The following is a 14,364-nucleotide window of genomic DNA, read 5'->3' as shown; positions in this document are numbered from 1 at the left end:
ATTATCAGATTTTTGCTATCTGTAGCAATCAAATTAAACAGAGCATCTTCACCTATTGTTTCCTTAGTACTCCATAGATGTAGTTTAACACTTAAGCTGAAAAATGATTTTTACCTTGATTTTCTTCATGTAGGCAATGAAAACCATGTCAGATATTGATCAGGTTTTTAATATAAAGACTAGATTTATTTACAGTCAGTTTACATTTATTTTCTGAACCTTGAGCATGGGGAAAATCATGTCATTGTTCTGTTTAACTGTGAAATTGTTGCTTGGATGGGCAATTCATTGAATTGTAATTTTGAAATCCTAGTTCCTATATACCTGATGTCAGAGAAACTCTTGCGAAATTTTAGAATAATCCCTGTAAACCTCCTATCCATTGCACAGAACCAGCAATCCACTTGGGAGCATTTAACCTGGAATAGATAATCCAGAGAGGCCTGGCATTAAAATGGCCAGAGTGTTCCAGGTCAGGCTAGGGATTATACTGACACAATGGTTCATGGAAAAAATTTATTAGCACCTGTTATAGTTGGCCCTAGTTCTGATTTTCTTATCCCAGCCCTATTTGAAAAGTATTTTAAAAAGGGGGAAAAAAGTGCTATTAAGCAATGTTTGCTTTATTTGCTCTCACAAGCAAAATGTTATTTTTTAACATGACATTTCAAACGCTTATATGTCCCTAGAATAGTTGGAAAGTTTTTCAGGCCTATGACAAAATAGGGTCTGTGGGCATTCATCCTCTGGTAAATATAATGGAAAAAAGGAATATCAATAGTTGCTTTTTATTATCCCCACTAATCATTACCAAGTCCTGTAAATGACCAAAGCTACATTCAGGATAGCACTTTTTCTTTTTTCTTTCTTTCTTTTTCTTTCTTTTTTTTTGCTAATGTGGATAATAGCCTTAGCTGTGGGAAAGATAACTACTATTATTTAAAATCAAAGAACTTAGGCAGAACACACAAAGACTAGGTAGAATTTATTTAGATATTTTCATATACTTTTATAAACATTGTGACCTTGGAAAAGTCAATCAACCATTTTGAGTCATTTCTGTTGTTGTTGTTAATTGAAGGTATTTTAATAACACTCTCAAAGTCCTATTTCAGTTTTAAGGGCTTTGAGTGGATTTCAGTTTTTAAAGCCAGGTAGGATCCTTGTAAAATTCTAGAATTTTATGAAGAATGCTATAGAAAGCCTAGCAGATAACTAATCATAATTAAGGAGTCCTATAACATGATACCTTTTTTTTTTTGTCTTGATGCAAACCACTTCTTCCTCTGTCTTTATTTCCCTTGTAAATTGTTGGTAATAATAAGTGCGCCTTGTGTTGAGGTAGTTAATGAAATAATCTTCCAAACCTGAGTGGGAGTGGAGTGGACACAACAGCTATTACAAGGACATGGGAAATAAGCCACGGAAGAGAAAGTGACTAAGGAATAATGACTTGCATTAAACACACATATCCTAAATAGAAATTCCAGCCTGGAGTAAAGACACGCCCTAGCTGATTCCCTTTGAAGTCACTTTTCTCTCAAAACCAAAACATCACGATAATTAACACTCTTCAATCAATGTTTTAAATAATATTCCAGCCCTTCAGGGTCCATAACCCTCAAGATGTACCCCTGTGGTTTCTCTCGTTTTCTGAGAGTCCCTCTGTCCCTTTTCGCACGTGTTCTCCGTTTCTGTTCGGACTCGCGCTGGCTTCAGACATGCACAGCGCCCTCCCCGGTCACTCCGAGGAAGTCTCTGCAGGTCTGCGGAGGGGAGCCCCTGGGAGGCCCAGGGGTGCCCCTGCTGCAGAGTCCTCCCACCCAGCTGCCCCGTTGCGCCAGCAGAGCCCCTGGCCCCGCGCCCACGGGGCCCTCGGGCAGCCTGCGATGACCGTGGGCTGGAGCTGGCAGGCAGAGCGGCCGCCGCAGCTGCAGCCCGCCTCCGCTGACAGGCTGGGGAGGTTTTGCAAGGCCCTTAACAGCCCGCAGGAGCCAAATCCCAGCAGAGAATTGGGGAGGAATGCAGAAGCAGCTTCCCCCCCTCATAATTTGAGATACTATTTTATCTTTAACAATCTGTGCTCAGAAGGGGAAGACTGGACTGAATATACGTGCTAAGCAAGGGGAATGCAGCCTGTGTCCGACCAGAAAGCCACAGTTAACGTTTTCTGTGACCTGCTTTAAGGCCGGCGATTCCCAATTGTTTACTCTTGATGTCCATATCTTAAAAATGTGGCGAGGAAATTTAAATGTAAACTACATGATGTATAATTCTGAAGTTCTTTCACAGAACTTGCAACAAATACAGTCATCTTAGAGACCTAAAAAATGCACTTTTAAAAATTCTGCCTTTTTTTTTTTTTTTTTCAAAATAGCCTTTAATTTGTAAAGCAGTTTTAGGTTCACAGCAAAATTTTGAGTAGTGAATACAGAGCTTCCATATATCCTTGACCCCTCTACAGACATAGCTTTTCCCCTTAGCAACATCCCCTGCCAAAGTGGGACATTTGTTACAATCAGTGAACTTACTGTGAACACTTCATTATCATCCAAAGTCCGTAGTTTATGTTGGGGTTCACTCTTGCTATTATGCATTCTGTGGGTTTTGACAAATGTATCATGACATGCGTCCACCATCATAGTAGCACATTGAATAGTTTTGCTGCCCTAAAAAATCTTTCGTGTTGCCACTATCTTCAGTCCTTCCTCCTCTCCTAACCCATGGCCAGAAGTGGATTTTTAAAAATAACAGTTCAGACCAGAAGTTTCTCCCTAATTAGTTGCTTGTTTTCCTCATAGACTGCTTCCGGCTCACAGAGAAGACATCGTAGCATGAAGCATGCTTTCACGGTTTAGGGTTTGTTAACAGGGTCTATTAGTGTGTGTGACTTCCTAATCCCCCTTCTGCTGAGGGGCATCTCCAGCCCAACCAGTTTTAATTAACAGGGAAATGCTCATATTATTTTGGTACACTGATTACAGGCAAAGCCTAAGTGGAAGGCAGTTTGGTATCTCAAGGGATTTCAGTGTTAAAAATGCATAGGGTACCTTTTTCTTTTCTTTCTTTCTTTTCTTTTCCTTTTTTTTCCCCCATTAATTCTCCTCTTCCATGAACTCCAAGATAAGCAGCAGGCCTGAGCCAGATTTCATTACTATCACGCACTCTTCATGGTCATCTTTTAATATTTGAAAGGATCATTTGTTAACTGGAAATGGTCAATTTTTTTTTCTTTGGCTTTTGAAATATAATTTTCAATTTTTAATTTGATTCATTTAGATGAAATCATTAATCAGGGTTGAAACTGAGTTAATTTTCTGGAAAATAAATGAGGTTGTTAGAGTGAACATTATTAAGTGGGCTCTTTGTAAGAAAGGGATAATAGCTGAAAATATGGAATACTTGGAGGACGGTAGCACTTAGGTAAAAATCGAAAGGATTTTTTTTTTCCTTGTTAAGTGGAATAATTTATTTTAAAAATTAGTTAGGTTGGAAGATTTGGGGCATTAAGCATTATAAACACCCTGTTAATTATATTAGAAATTGTAAATAGCAGAGTTTCAAGAACTTATTTTTAAAAGTACATCATATAAAGTTGTCTTACTTGTAAGATGTTAGGACATGTAATTTCTGATGTGTTGATATGCTTTCTTTGAAAATGACTTATGAACCAGTGTTCAAATATTTCAAAAATTGAATGACTTATGAACTAGACTTGGTATGTTTGATCTCTTATGCTTCTTTTTAGATTTTTCAAAACCTTTAATTATGGTTGTATTATAAAATAAGTCAGAAAGAATTTATTGGAACCCCTTCTAAGTATCCAGACCTTTAATATTTTTAGTTCACCCACATCTCTTTTACAACTTGCTTTAAAATGAGCCTCCATCAAATAGTCTTTCTTTCTTATCCCCACAAACTGTTCTCATCAGTTTACCCAAAATTCCTAGGTCCCTCTAGCACTTAAGGATTCAATTTATAATATAATTTTAAATATTGACTATATATTGCTTTTAATTACTGTCATATTTCTGCCTATATGTATGTTTTATCTCCTTTACATTTAAAATCTTTGAATATCAAGGCCAGCAGGTAGCATAGTGGTGAAGGCACTGGATTCCCACATGGTTGACCATGGTTCAAGTCCTGGGCCTGATGGCTTCAAATACTCGCTATGTCCATGTGCATACATGACCCCTAAAACTCTCAGAACAGAGAGAGAATGGAGGAGAAGGGATTGTGGTGTGGCCATCCCCCCTGGGGAGTGGTTTCTCACTTTCTCTCTCCATTTCTCTCTGTCTTTTGTTGATCACACACACCCTATAACAACAACAAAAAATTCTCTCTCAAAAAAAAAAAAAAAAGAGCTTTGAGATCAGGATTATGGATTTCTTTATATGGCATATGCTCTTCTCTGCACATAGTAGGTATTTAATTAATTTTTTTTGTCTGACTCAGTGAATTATAAGAAAGCCATAGGAGTTTAAAATAAACTTGGCAACAGCTCCAGGCCCCAAACCATAGCAGACCTGTTCAAAAAAAAAATTTTTTTTTAAACTGAAACTGCATCACATTTTATCCATTAAAGAAGAAGACATATTCTACTAAATTGCTGTGAGGAACAGCATGACTTTAAGTGATTAAGATGATTTAAAAAAAGAAAAAAAACCAAAAAAACTACCCCCAAGAAACAAAGCCAAGATTTGGCCAGACATACAGCTATAGCTGTGTCAGTTCCCCCTTTAAGTGAGATGCAGGCCCCTCAAAAGTCACTGCTTGGTGTTCTCTTCTTTCCCTCTATTCCTTAAACTTTCAGAAGATGGGTTTTCCATAGGAACACTTTTATTCTGGGTTTTAGTTAAATATTCCATGTAGAGATGTTCTCATTAATGCAATTCAAGAGAATTGTATTGGCACTTCCACCTTCTGTGCATGCCCTAGTATCTATCTGTGGACGCATGGGGTAGTCACCATGAATTCAGCCCCCAAGTTACTATTGGGTCATTGGGAAAGTTATAAACACATTTTTGCATAGAAAAATACATCATGACTTTCTCAACAACCTGGTCAGTTAGAACAACCCCAGGCTGTTAACTGCCTAAACCTTTTATTCTGGTATGGAGAAACTTGAGAGCAATCTTGAAGCAACACAGGATAGATAACTGCCTGGGCTTTCTGTTTCCCCATGAGCTAGCTGCCCCTCTCCTAAACTGTTGAGCAGCTGGAAACTTTGAGCAGACTGGATTCCCTGCTTCTCTGCCAGCTCCGTATTAGGGCAGACACTGAGCTCCTTCTTTGATAGGAAACTCCAAGTGTGCTGAAACTGCCCCTCCCCAATTCACCCATAAAAGACTGTGCCCCACTATCAGTGGGGGCTGAAAATTAAGAGTATTAACTTCTCTGTGCCCACCGTTGTAATAAACAGTTCTCCTAATTTCTCTGAGTGCTGCTTTCCATTCTTAAGCATCTGGTTTTCTACAACACTGGTAGATAGCTGCTTAGGACTTAAGTTCAGTTGGCAGGATGAATGGCACAATTGTTTTCACCTGTGCATTTGTTTTTCTACAGTTTTTCTATTCGCAGTTCTCCATTTCTCAGTCTATAAACAATATCGATGAAAAATGAAATAGAAATATTGGTCTTTAGAAGTCAACTTGTTTCCCCAAGATATCTTTTTTTTTATCTAGAGTAAACATTTAATAACTGTGATAATGATAGTCATCAAAAAAGAGGAAAACACGGGACCAGCAGTTAGCGTAATGACTATGTTGTTGGACTCCCATGTAGTTGACCGTGATTCGAGTCCCGGACCCGGTGGCATAAACTCACACCAGGCATGTGTGCATGCATGCCCAAAATCCCAAGAGGAGAATGGAGGAGAAGAGATTGCGGCATGGTCATGCCCCCTGTAGGGTGATTTTTCACTTTCTGTCTCTCTCTCTCTGTCTGGCAAACACATGTGCCCTATAGGAAAAAAACTCTAAAAAAAAAAAAAAAAAAAAGAGGAAAACAGCATATGTGGTCATTATATGGGCTGCATGCAGTATTGTGAGTGAGTGTGGATGTGTATATATATATATATATATGCCACCCTCCCCATGGTAACTTGAACGAAGTTCTTTCTAAAATGCATGTCTGATTAAATCACCCATTTTCTCTCCTTAATTTATCCAAACTACTTACTTCACCACTTACATTTATCATGGCTCTCGAGTATTGCAAGCTGAAACCCTCACTTCCTTGAGTAGTTTTGTAGGATCCACAGGATCAGGAGCCTCCATATATTTCAAACTTTGTCATTTGTCACTTCTCAATAGTCTACAGCCACAGGTCAGTACTGTTGAGTAGAATTTTTGGAAATGATAGAATGTTCCATAATGCATGGTGCCATATGATAACCACTTAGTCATGTATAACCATGGAGTACTTGAAATATAGCCAGTATAACTGGGAAAAGGTATTAAAGTTTATGAAATTTTTAATTCATTTACATTAGTATAAATCATTATGAACAATACTGTTCCAGATTCTGTTCATACTTGTTTCTCAGCTACAGCTATCCTCTGTGATGGAAGTGTTCCTCTATTATTTATTATTTATTTATTTGTCTGCATACACACCTTCATAGTTCAATGCAATTGAAGTTCCAAGTACCTTCTTTAATTTTTCCAGAAAGAATGAAATTTTGGGGCCAGCAGGTACATGGTGGTTAAGGCTCTGGACTCCCACATGGCTGACCACAGTTCAAGTCCTTGACATAGTGGCTTGCTTTCTCACTTTCCCTTTCTTTCTTTCTCTCTCTGGTCAGCATGCATGCCCTGTAGAAAACTTAAAAAAAATAATAGTAAAATGATAAAATTAAATATTTTTTTAAAAAAAGTTAAATTTGGGAACCAGCAGTTAGCATAATGGCTATGTCGCTGGACTCCCACGTAGTCAACCACGGTTCACGTCCTGGACCTGGTGGCTTAAAACTCACACCGGGTGCGTGTGCGTGCATGCCCAAGATCCCGAGAGGAGAATGGAGGAGAAGGGATTGCGGCGTGACCATCCCCCCTGGGGGGATGATTTCTCATTTTCTGTCTCTATGTCTCTTTCTGTCTGTCTGGCGAGCGCACATGCCCTATAGCAAAAACCTCTCCAAAAAAAAAAAAAAGTTATATTTTCTTCCTTATGTTCCTTCTAGGGTCAGGCCTATGCTTTTATTAAATGCAAACATTACATAGTTTATAATAATTATTTGTGTGTCTGCCTTATGTCTAGACAGTGAGCCCTGGAAGGAATACTTTGGTATTATTCCCTGCCTAACACAGTGCCTGGCAAATAATAAGTATTTCATTCATATGTGCCTAAACTGAATTACATGACTATAATGAAGTCATCCGATAAAAGCCATTCTTTTTCAATCCAAAATTAAATGTGTGTTCCCCTTATTGCCATTATTATTGTTACTATTGGATAAGGAAAGTTTAAACATTTTAGAAATATAATGTAAAAAATACTTTTGTTGGTCAACAGCTCTTTCCTTTATTATGAACACAGTAGATAGGCAACGGGCTAAAAAACCCAATGCGGATCCTTAATTAGTTAACCTGTCCCCCTCAGTATTTGCAGTACATGTAACAATAGGAATTGAATAGCCTTGGTGCTTAGGATACTACGGCCAGATCAGATTTGGCCCAAGTCATATTGTAGACAGATGCAAGCATATGCCACTGATTGCAAAAAAATTAAATTTAGTTACTGTTTGGATGAGGAAGCCTAAGTTGCGATTCACTTATTTCAGAATTGACTGCATTGTGATGGTTTAGCCATCTGTCCCACATGTGAAACCTTCAGCTCGCACATACTTGGACCATTGATATTGGCTGGTGGTGTTGGCCAAAACGAATGCAAATGTTTAATGTTCACAAACAGAAGTTGGTTTAGAGATAACTGGTCTATTCGCCTTCCACTCCCCCTCCCTCCACTCCTAAGTCTTTAGGCGTTGTACAATCAAAGTGAGGCCAGTATAATGGCTCAGCTTCAACTTCCTTATTCCAAACAAGGCTCCTGAGGTCAGTTTCAATCCCTTTCAAACATCCTTCTCTGACTTTGAAGACAGAACACCACCCCCCTCCATCTCTGAAGCTGGGCAGTGGCCCTTTTTGTTTTCACACACTGAAAATAAAGTGTTCACATGAGCTCATTTACAGAGAGTGGAGTTGGCAGTCTTATCAGGAGAGGAGAAAGGAGCGCTGAAGATGAAAAGCTCTCCCAGTGACAGAAGTCTTTATTACTTTGGGCAGTAATGGAATGCAGTGTACACAGGGTAAAGTGACGGCTACCCAGAGCATTTAGGGAAAACTAGAGCAGTAATCGTGTTTTATGTTGTTCCTCATCTGACTTTTTTGGTGAGCCAGTTGACCCCTGGGATGGGGCTTGTACAGGTTCGAAGCAATGTAAGAGACACGTGTTCTTCTCCAGAGGGAATAGAGCTGCCAGTAATCCCTGGTGGCTCTTTGGGGCACCATGCGTCAAAATCTTGCATATGAAGCCTGGCAATGAGCCCTTGTCCTTTCTCCTACGCTACTAAAAACATCCAACTTGTTGCTGAGTTTTCTTTTTAAAGGCCTACTATTTTTCTGCTGAATTTATGCAGAGGAAAAAAAAATGCTACTGATGCTTTTTATAATTGTTTTCATAATCCAACATTGTGGAAAATAAGATGAGCACTTGATCCCAAGGGCTTTGAGGCAGTTTAAGCATAAATTCAGCATTCTAAGGAATCAGAAGTTGAGGGAAAACAGCCAGGATTGCCCTTAGCTTTTTCACTGAGTTGTACTTGAATAGACAGCTAATTAGGTGCTCTCAAAACGTATTTGTCTCCAGAAATAGAGAAAAGGTGCTAAAAGCATGATAGAAATGAAATCCGTGCTGCACCCTTCCCGAGAAATTGACATTTTATGCATTTGACATTTGACATTTGATACTAGCAGCTTATTTTAAAAAATTATCTGGAATTTAGTTATCTAAAATCATTTAAATAGGTTCTTATTGTACATGCTTCTCACTGAAATTCCAGAATATTTTATCAAGTGGAGAAATAAATCAATCCAATTATGATTGATCATAATCGAACGCAGATTGGTGCCATACCACAGTGTCCTATTCCTGTATGTCTTATGGCCCTGTCATTTTTTGAGCTAACCTGAGTTCTTAAAGTGATAAGAGCTGAGTGCCAGGAGTACCAAAGCATTTTAAACATCAAGTAAGCCTTCCCAGGAATAATAAAAACCTTGAAAAAGCAAGTCTTCCTTTCCAACATGAAACATTTTTCAAAATGAATTACATAGTGTTGTTTTAATAATACCTGTTTTCTCTTTTCAAGTGTGTGTCTCAAATATCTGCCTAGAAAACAATCTCTCTCTCCTCTTTTACAGAACTAGGAGAGAGAGATTCCTACTCTCACACAAGTACTTGCAGGATTTTTCCTAGGGGAGTTTATGAAAATATTACCTCTAGCCATAGTCTACTCTATGCAAGATGGATTATGTGGTTGTCTATTGTGATATGACAGATTCTAGAAATGCTTCAGGCCTCAAAAGATATTCTCTACCAAGGTACAACTAAGTCCCAAAGTTCCACCATTAAAAACTGATTTCTGGGGCCAGAAGGTGGCATAGTGATCGAAGGCACTGGAGTCCCACATGGTCAGCTGTGGTTCAAGTCTCAGACCAGGTGGTTTGCTTTCTGATGGGATCATTGAGCAAATAGGTATCCCTAGGCATTTTGCTATCTGCAAACTATCCCAACTTGGAATCCTATTCAAGGTACTACAAGTTGGGACCAGCAGATGGCATAATGGTTACATTTCTGGGCTCCCATGTAGGTGATGGTGATTTGAGTCTCGGACCCGGTGGCTTAAAATTCACACTGGGCATGTTGTGCATGTGTGCCCAAAATCCCAAGAGGAGAATGGAAAAGAAAGGATTGCAGCATGGCCATCCTCCTGGGAGGTGATTTTTCCCTGTCTGTCTCTTTCTCTTTCTGGCAAGCTGATGCACCTTGTAGCAAAAAGCTCTACCAAAAAAAAAAAAAAAAAAAAAGTACAAGTAATATTATTATTCCTAAAAAAATGCATTAATTTCTAAAAATGACAGAATTGGAAAAACTAAATATCTGAAGGATACACTAACGTGTATTTGTAATCCAAATGTAAACACTCATAATAGCTAACACTTTTTGGAGTCAGAGACACATCATCTCATTTAGCGTTCATGTGCCTGGGCAATACATGTGCTTTCTTTTTCTTCTTCTTCTTCTTTTGGAGAGGTGTTTTTTTTTTGTTTGTTTGTTTGTTTGTTTTGTTATAGGGCACGTGTGCTCGCCAGAAAAACAGAGAGACAGAAAGCAGAAAATGAGAAATCACTCCCCAGTGGGGGATGGCCATGCCGCAATCCCTTCTCCTCCATTCTCCTCTTGGGATCTTGGGCACGCATGCACGTGTGCCCAGCGTGAGTTCAAGCCACCAGGTCTGGGACTCGAACTTCTTTCAACTATGTGGGAGTTCAGCAACATAGCCATTATGCTAAGTGCTGGTCCCAACATGTGCTTTTTTATCTCTATTTTTCAGAAGAGCAACCTAGGCCTAAAGAGATGAAGTTTATACATACGAGAAGTGAAGGAGCAGGGATGTGACTCCATCTCTCATAAATCTGAAGTCATAATGCTACTGTTAATTTCTTTCTCACACAGGTTGAGTATCTCTTATCCAAAATGCTTGAAACCAGAAGTGTTTCAGATTTTGGAACTGGGGGGATTTGAGAATATTCACAAATGCATAGCAGATATCTTAGTGATGGGATCCAAGTCTAAACACAAAGTTCGTTTATGTTTCATGTATAACTTATATACATAGCCCAAAGGTAATTTTATATAGTATTTACATAGTGTAGTGTTTTGACTATGACATATCACATGAGGTCATGTGTGGGATTCTCCACATGTGATATCATGTTACCACTCAAAAAGTTGGACTTTGGCGCATTTCAGATTTCTGACTTTCAGATTTGAGATGCTTGATCTGTTCTAAGAGGCTTCCTTTGTGTTGCAGGATATAGGCTGCTATTGAGATTCAGAAAGTGTGATTAGAATGAATCTAGAATTACTTGCTGGGAATGTATTCAAACTTAAAGCTCCTTTTGATTTTGTGTTGGCCAACTGTATCAAAGTACTTCAAACTATTGATAGATAACTCGGCAAACTTTGCAAAAAGTGTACAAAGTGACTGACTTGTAATTAGTTGGGTTTTTAGAGAAATAATTAGAATGCAGGTAGTTTATTTAAAGTTGGCCTTTATCAGAATCCAATCTTTAAAACTATGGTTATTCTGGTAGTTGTAGATGTTCTACTTTAAAAAGATGGGTTTGGGGTATGGAGGAGGGTCAATATCAGGGTTTGAATTGTCTTTTTATTGTCTTTAAAACAATGAGCCTATATTTCCATTTAATTAAAACAGTAAAGTTGTGCCTCAAATATATGGAATTCACCAACAAGTCTAATTGATTTTGTTCATTTTCTTTTTTAAACCTCTTCATTTCTTTTTTTAAAAAAATCACTATTAACAATGAAGAACCGTCTATTTCAGTTAAAAAGCTAAGCAACAATGAAAAAGAAGACAGATTACTACAGTCTCCCATATGTTAATTGAGATGGCATAGTGACTGTTTTTCATTCACATTGAGCAACCCAAACAATACCAACTTATTTCAGTGGGCAGTTCTTTGTCTAATTGATTTCATCTTCTTTTTTATAATGCTGAAGTGAAGACAGCCCTTTGTTTAAAGGGAAGGCAGCCTTGTACTAGTGTTAGAAGTTCTTCCTGTCACCCACCAACCTTGTAATGGCTCAAATCTACCTCAATGTTCTCCTTTGTAAAATGGAGAGCATAGTACTATCTCTCCCAGTGAGTGGATATGAGAATCAGGTGATATTATTTAGGCGAAGTGCTTCATATACTGAAAGAGAGCCCCCTGCCCCCCCACCCCAACCAAATTATCACCTCTGACAATTTTGCTCAGATGAGAGCATCATTCTTAAATTGTATAATAAAACCCCATGGTGTTTCATCATGACTAGATTCAGGTTCTGCATCTCTGGCAGGAATGTCACAGAAATGACACAGCAATTCCATTGCATCCTGGCTGGTGGCACATGTTCCCCTTCTGTCTCATTACTGACAGCACTAGCTGGGTCACTTGATTGAGGGTATATAACACATTTCTCCCTTATAAAATTTCTTTCTTCCTTTTAGAATGATGAGAGTTCTGTAGTGTGATAATTTGAAACTAATTATTCCATTTCCTATCAGTTTGTTTGTGTTTGTGTATGTATGTATATGTATACGTCAGTGGGGGACTCATAGTTCCCTGTTTTACTCATTGAGTTATATTCCGTTGCTTTTTATTCATTTTGATGCCAAATTGTCCCTAGATTTATCTAGTTGAATCTCTTCAGGCTGACTTCTTAAGACCTATTGACATGTCTCTGTCATTCTTGATTCATTTTCTTGCATTTTTGGCATAAAAAGGTGATCCAGGTTTATTTTGTATGTTGCATGCCACAACTTTAGAGTCAACCATTTCTCCAAGGAGTTTTAGTTGTTTTTTGTGGTTTAGAATAGTTTTAAGAAATACAGATCTAAAGGCTGTCACTGTTTTTGTCATTTTAGGGTGTTTTCTAACACCAACTAGTTCTTGGAGTTTCTGCGTGCCTGCTAGGTGTCCTGTGATTCTACCAGAAATTACCATCAGATCCCTTAAATTAAGGTCGGTCTCAGTGACACAAGATTGAGAGGGGCACAGTGCTTTCATGAAGCGCATTAACTTCCCACCACAAGGTCTTTGAAACTCACTGGTTGGGGGTGTTATGGAGGGTTCATTATGTAAGTCTTACTAAGTAAATCATTGGCCATTGGTGATGAACTCAATCTTTAACACTTTTCCCCACCTGGACCTTAGAAGAAGTGAGGCTTAAAGTTCCAAGCTACTTATCAAACCTTTATATTTCTGGGAACAAGCCTCCATCCAGAAGCTATCTAGGGCCTTTCAAGAGTCACCTTGTTATAACAAAAAAGTTCCTCTCACCCTTATTATTCAGGAAATTTCGAGTTTTAAGAGTTCTACTAGGAGCCAGAACAAAGACCAAGTATCTTTTTATGATACTATAGTTGTTTTTGATTGTTTATATAAATGGAGCATCACCTTATCAGATGATAGTGTCAGTAAAACTTAAGCTTTAGAAAGTCATGTGTCAATAAAGTATAAGCTTAGGGCTGGCAGGTTGCATGGTGGTTGGGGACACTGGCTTCCCACATGGCTGACTGCAGTTTGAGTCTCGGACCTGGGGGCTTGCTTTCTCATTTTCCCTTTCTCTCTCTCTCTGATCAAATTAAAAAGTAATAATAACAATGGAATTAAATAAATAAATACATCTTTTAAAAAATAAAGCACAAGCTTTAGGAGACAGCATGGAACATATGTTATCATTCTATCCTTTAGTTATTGAACTTGAATCTAATTGAGACCCTATATACAGGTTGGTAGTTCTCAAGGTACTCTTCCATACTTTCTACTGATGTGTCAGCAGTACTGTGTGTATTTAAGGATGAAATTACAGAGTATTATTTAGTCTTTAGGTCTGAATCATCAGAACCAATTCTACCGCCCTTTACCTTTATTTTCTTCAAAATTCTATGAAACCATATTGATGGTCTTTATAAGGGAAACCTAATTCTATTTTATTTAACTGTTATTTATTTATTTGCTTACTTACTTATTTTTAATTTGACCAGAGAGAAACAGAGCAAGCGAGAGAGAGAGAGAGAAAGCAAGCTGCCAAGTCTGGGACTTGAACCGCAGTCAGCCATGTGGGAGTCCAGCACCCTTAACCACCATGCTGCCTGCCAGCCCCACATTTGTTTTATTATTAAGATACTCAGTTTATCATACCTTAACAATAACGTTGCCATGCTCTTACAACACTTACATTTTTTCCTTGTCTTTCAAGCTGCCAATTCTTTTGGCTAAATTTGTACGGATCCACCTTCTTAATGGCTTGCTTCTTCCCTGGCTTGCATGATACAAACTCACCAGTTTTCTCTCTCCTACTTCTAAAATCACCCTTTCCTGGTTTCCTTCTGTCAGTCCACTTACTTCTTTCCTTTTATATTTATGAGTAGTTTCCAAGATTGGTTCTAGATCTCTGCTTTCTAGAAAACAAATCCCACTTACCTTTTCAAATATCTGTGAGGGTCACATTTACAACATTATTTCTACATCCATATTTGAACTCAGTTTTGAGTTCTGTGTGATGTACTTTGGA

General features: G+C 38.3%; 1 protein-coding gene across 7 annotated transcripts in view; it reads left to right on the top strand.

Moving 5' to 3' along the window:
• Positions 1-14,364, top strand: part of ESRRG (estrogen related receptor gamma) — a 736,743-nt gene that overhangs the window by 616,257 nt on the left and 106,122 nt on the right. The window contains exon 1 of one of the 7 annotated variants that reach the window (XM_006155845.3): positions 10,680-10,737. The exons of the other annotated variants lie outside the window; for them this stretch is intronic. The gene's annotated coding sequence lies outside the window, so the exon portion shown is untranslated. Of the gene's footprint in view, positions 1-10,679; positions 10,738-14,364 lie in introns of those variants that run through there. 7 annotated transcript variants of the gene reach the window in all.

This window comes from Tupaia chinensis, unplaced genomic scaffold (assembly GCF_000334495.1).
Source record: "Tupaia chinensis unplaced genomic scaffold, TupChi_1.0 Scaffold000473_1, whole genome shotgun sequence".
Taxonomy (NCBI): domain Eukaryota; kingdom Metazoa; phylum Chordata; class Mammalia; order Scandentia; family Tupaiidae; genus Tupaia; species Tupaia belangeri.
This window is presented reverse-complemented; position numbering and strand designations above follow the sequence as displayed.